We start from the raw sequence: 6,000 nt of genomic DNA, 5'->3' as shown, positions 1-6,000 counted from the left end.
TTGAATTCCAGAAAGACAGTAGGAAAAACACTATGTGTAAAAAGTATTTGAAGAAATAATGGTCTGAAACATTCCAAATTTGGCAACAGATTAAAATTACAGATTGAAGAAACTCACCAAAATCCAAACAGGATGAACAGATCCATCCCCAGACACATCACAATTAAACAACTGAAAATAAAAGACAAAATCAATATTCTAAGCAGCCAGAGTAACAAAGAACTAGGTATAGGGAAAGAGTGATTAAAATAATTCCAAATTTCTCATCAAAAAACATGGGGATCAGAAGATGTGGGACAACATTTTTCAAGTGCTGAAAGAACTGCAAACACCTAATTCTACATCCCACAAAAATACCTTTCAAGAATTAAGGCAGACTAAAGACATTCTTGGAAGAAAGAAAATGAAGAATTTATCACATATAGACCTGATCTAAAAGAAATCTGAGGGGCACCTGGGTGGCTCAGTCATTAAGCCGTTAAGTCATTAAGTGCCTTTGGCTCAGGTCATGATCCCAGGGTCCTAGGATTGACCCCACATCCGGTTCCCTGATTGGTGGGAAGTCCACTTCTCCCTCTCTCACTCCCCCTACTTGTGTTTCCACCCTCACTGTCTTTCTGTTGAATAAATAAAGTCTTAAAAAAAAAAAAAGAAATCTGAAGAGTTCTTCAGATGGAAAATGAGGGATACCAGAGGCAAACCTGAAAAGGTAGGAATGAAGAATAACAGAAATGGTGACTATCTAGGTAAAGCCTTTGTTTTTTTTTCTTAAATGCTTTAAATTTTTTCTTCTTAGATTCTTTAAAATATATATAATGTTTGAAAACCAAATTTATAATATGGTCTGTGAATAGCAAACACAACTTGGAAAAACCAAAACAAAACTGGAGGTATCACAATTCCAGGCTTCAAGTTACAAATCCATGGTAATTAAAACTGTATGGTATCAGCATCAAAATAGACACCTATATCAATGGAATAGAATGGAAAAGCCAGAAATAAATAAATAAATGGAAAGCCAGAAATAAATAAATAAACAACTATATGGTCAGTTAGTCTTTGACAAAGGGGGAATGAATATACAATGGGAAAAAGTCTCTTCAAAAAATTGTATTGGGAAAAAACAATGCAAAACAATGAAACTGGACCACTTTCTTCTACCATACACAAAAATAAATTCAAAACGGATTAGAGACCTAAATGTGAGAACTGAAGCCATAAAAATCCTAGAAAAGAGAACACTTAGTAATTTCTCTGACATTAGCCATAGCAACATTTTTCTATATATGTCTCTTAAGGCAGGAGAAACAAAAGCAAAGCCAAACTATTGGTACTACATCAAAATAAAAAGCTCTGCACAATGAAGGAATCAATCAACCAAACTAAAAGGCAACTTACTTAATGGGAGAAGGCATTTGCAAATGACCTATCTGATAAAGGACTAGTATCCAAAATATATAAAGAACTGATACAACTCAACACCTAAAAAACAAATACTCCAATTTAAAAATGGGCAGAAGACATGAACAGATATTTCTCCAAATAAGACATCTAAATGGCCAAAAGACACATGAAAAGATGCTCAACATCACTAATCACCCCAGAAATGCAAATCAAAACTCCAATGAAATATCACTGCACACCTGTCAGAATGCCTAAAATCAACAACACGAGAAACAACAAGTGTAGGCAAGAATGTAGAAGAAAAGAAACCCTCTTGCGCAGTTGGTTGGAATGCAAACTGGTGGAACCACTGTGGAAAACAGTATGGGTAGTCCTCAAAAAAATAAAAATAAATCTAACCTTTGATCCAGTAACCTCACTATTGGGTATTTGCCCCCAAAATGCAGAAACACTAATTTAAAGGGCTATGTGCACCCCTATGCTTATTGAAACATTATTTACAATAGCCAAACTCTGGAAGCAGCCCAGGTACCCACTGATAGATGAATGGGTAAAGAAGTTGTGTTATATTTTATATAATGGAATATTACTCAGCCATAAAAATAATGAAATCTTGCCATTTACAACAACATGGATAGAGCTAGAGAGTATAATGCTGTACTATGGAAGTCAGCCAGAGAAAGACAAATACCATATCATCTCAATCATATGTGGAATTTAAGAAACAAATGAGCAAAGGAAAAAGAGAGAAACCAAGAAATAGACCCTTAACTGAAGGGAGGTTGGTTGCAGGATGGGGGAAATAGGTGATGGGGATTAAATAGTGTACTTACCATGATGGAAAAAATGTATAGTAAGGTCTGATGGGGTTTCCAGTGTTTGTATATGTAAAATGTGACAACCACAATGGAAAAGGGGAGGGTAAATGGACCAAATAGTGGTAAGATTTGTATACTCTACTTGAAGGGGTAAAATATTTATTCCTAGTAATATATGAAAAGTTAAATAAATATTGTAATCCTGGAGTATATATTGTAACCACTAACAAGTGAAAAAAAACCTCAATAGAAACATGAAAAATAATAAAAATGTCAAATAATCCAAAAGAAGGTGGGAAATAAAACAACAGAGAATTGAAAAACAGAGGAAACAAACAGAGAACAAGTAATGAAATGGTAGGTCTAAATCCAATCACATGTACAATTACATTAAATATAAATGTTTTAAACATACATATTACAGAATTGATATTGTCCAAATGGATTAAAAAGCTGATCCAAGGGGCGCATGGGTGACTCAGTGGTTAAGCCTCTGCCTTCGGCTCAGGTCATGATCCCAGGATCATGGGATCGGGCCCTGCGTCGGGCTCTCTGCTCATCAGGGAGCCTGCTTCCCTCTCCCTCTCTCTGCCTGCCTCTCCGCCTACTTGTAATCTCTCTCTCTCTCTGTGTTAAATTAAAAAAAAAAATCTTACAAAAAAAAGTTGATCCAAGTATAATTTACCTGCAAGAAACTCACCTAAAAGTTAATGCAAAGAAAAAAAATAAAAGGGTAGGAAAAGATATGCCTTGAAACACTAATCAAAAGAAAGTTGGAGGTGTCTGTATTACTGTCAAACATAGTAAAATTGTGTAAAGAGAGTTGTACATAGTATTCTGTTATTACCCTTACCGTATTTGTAGATTCTGTAGTGATGTATCTTACAAGCAAAATTAACCGAGATAAAGATAATGCTGAAAGAGTCAATTCATCAAGAAGACACAACAATCTCAAATGTGTATAAACTTAACCTCAAAATATATGAACGAAATTGATTTTAAAAAGTTGAAATGGACAAACCCATGGTTATAGTTGGAGATTTTAACATTGCTCTGTAAGTGACTGATAGAACAAATAGACAGAAAATAAGCAAGGAAATAGAAAAACTGGAGGTCCCTGGGTGGCTCAGTGGGTTAAGCCTCTGCCTTCAGCTCAGGTCATGATCCCAGGGTTCTGGGATAGAGTCCCACATCAGGTTCCCTGCTCGATGGGGATCCTGCCTCTCTCTCTGCCTACCACTCCTCCTGCTTGTGCTCTCTCTCTTGGACAAATAAATAAATAACATCTTAAAAAAAAAAGAAATAGAAAAACTGAATAACACCATCAAACAACTTTATCTAATTGGTATTTCATACAACACTTTATTTGATAAGAGCACAATACACGTTCTTTTCAAATGCACATGAAACATTCTGCAAGACATACCATATAGTGGGTCATAACACAGGTCTTAACAAATCTGAACAAACTGGAATCATACGAAGCATGTTCTTTAAATAATGGAATTAAAGAAGAAATCAAGAACAAAAAGGTAACTGGAAACTTTCTAAGTACCTGGACACGGAAGAACACACTTATAAACAGTTTATGGGTTGAAGTTGAAGTCTCCAGGGAAACCAGAAAATATTTTGAACTGGATGAAAATTAAAATATAATATATCAAAATTTCTGAGATGCAGCTAAAGCAGTGCTTAGAGAAAATAGTATGGACATTGTATTATAAAACAAGTTCTTAAATCAACAACTTAAACTTCCAAGAAAACTACAGAATAATATCATTCATGAACATAGGCACATAAAACCTCAACAGAATATTATCAAATTGAATTCAGCAATAGATAAAAAGTCATACAATGACTAAGCGGGGTTTATCTCAGGAATGCATGAGTTGTTCGTTGTTTGAAAATCAGTGTAACCCATCATATTAACAGCCTGAAGGAGAGAAACTATATGATCATATAAACTGATGCATGCAGAGAAAGCATTTGTCAATATTCAACATGCATTCATGATTAAAAAAAAATACTCTCAGAAGACTAGGCATAGAAAAAGGAACTGCTTAATCAGATTTTTAAAAAGTGCCTACAAAAAGCTCATAGCTAACATGATTCATAATGGTGAAAAAATGAATTCTTTCTCCCAAGATGAGGAAAAAGGCAAAAATAATTTTTAAAATCCTAAAACAAAACAGCTAATCAACTCCCAAATATCTTGATATTTAAAATCTTTGGGCCTTGGGGCGCCTGGGTGGCTCGGTGGGTTAAAGTCTCTGCCTTCGACTCAGGTGATGATCTCAGGTTCCTGAGATTGAGCCCTGTGTTTGGCTCTCTGCTCAGCAGGGAGCCTGCTTCCCTTCCTCTCTCTCTGCCTGCCTCTCTGCCTACTTGTGATCTGTCTGTCAAATAAATAAATAAAATATTTTAAAAAAATAAAATCTTTGAGCCTTCAATTTTTATGTAAGAAACAACTGGACAATGAATATCATGGTATCTCCTACTTATTTCATATCTGAGGAAACTATGAAGCATACATACTCAGTGCATAGTATATTTTTCTTAGTTTTTCACATATAACACATATGCCATAATCTTTCGCCCTTTCACAATTTAGTTGTATAATTCAGCTGGTTTTTGTATATTACAAGGCTGTGCAACCATCATCACTACTTAATTCCAGAACATTTTCTTCACGCTAAAAAGACATTGATTTCCCATTAGTAGTCACTCGCCATTCCCTCCTACATCCTCCTATCTCCTGGCAACAATTAATACTTTCAATCTCTATGGATTTGCCTAATCTGGACATTACAAATTGAAATTATGCAATTTGTACCCTTTAATGTTTGGCTTATTTTACTTAGCACGTTTTCTTGGTTCATCCATGTTGTAGCACATGTCACAATTTCCTTCCTTTTCAAGGCTGAATACTATTCCATTGCATGGATATACCACATTTTGTTTATTTGTTCATCAGTTGATAGGCATTTGGGTTTGTTACTACCTTTTAGTTATTGTGCATAATGCTCTTAAGGGCATCCCTGTGTAAGTTTTGGTGTGAATATAGTTTTTACATATTCTTGGATTTATACAAAAGAATGGAATTTCTGGGTCAAATGATAACTAAGTTTAACTTTTCAAGGAACTGCCAAACTGTTTTCCAAAGCTGTTGTACCATTTTACAAGCCTACCAGTAATGTGTGAGATTTCTTGTTGCTTTATGTGCTTGCTGCATTCAGAATTTCCATTCTTCTCAATTTTTGCTGTTCTGGTAGGTGTGTAGTGGTATCTCCCTGTGGTTTGGATTGGCATTTCCTTAATAAGCAATGGTGTGGAGTGTCTTTTCTGTGCTTCCTGGTCATACCTTCTTTGGAGAAATGTCTATTTATGCATGTTGCTCATTTTATGATTGAGTTATTTGTCTTTTTACTCTGAAGTTGTAAGAGTTCTTCATGTACTCTGAATGAAAGTCCTATTCCAGATATATGATTTGCAATTATTTTCTCTCATTCTGTGGGTTATCTTTTTACTTTCTTGGTAGACCCTTTTGAAGCACAAAAGCTATAAAATTGTGGTGACATCCTTTATTTTTTCTTGGGCAGGGCATATTTGAAATATACCCTAACATCCCTTTTCTTTTCAGTCAGCTAGCTTCTCCCTCTTTAGCCAGGTTAAGATTTCTAAATTCTAAAAGTTCTCTCTATATATCAAATGAAAAGAATGTGTCCTATGCTTTGGAGAGAACTCCATACAAAGGGAGTTTCTAGATACCTAGGGAGCT

Source organism: Mustela nigripes, chromosome 16 (genome assembly GCF_022355385.1).
Source record: "Mustela nigripes isolate SB6536 chromosome 16, MUSNIG.SB6536, whole genome shotgun sequence".
In the NCBI taxonomy this organism is placed as follows: domain Eukaryota; kingdom Metazoa; phylum Chordata; class Mammalia; order Carnivora; family Mustelidae; genus Mustela; species Mustela nigripes.
Note: the sequence above shows the minus strand (reverse complement) of the source record.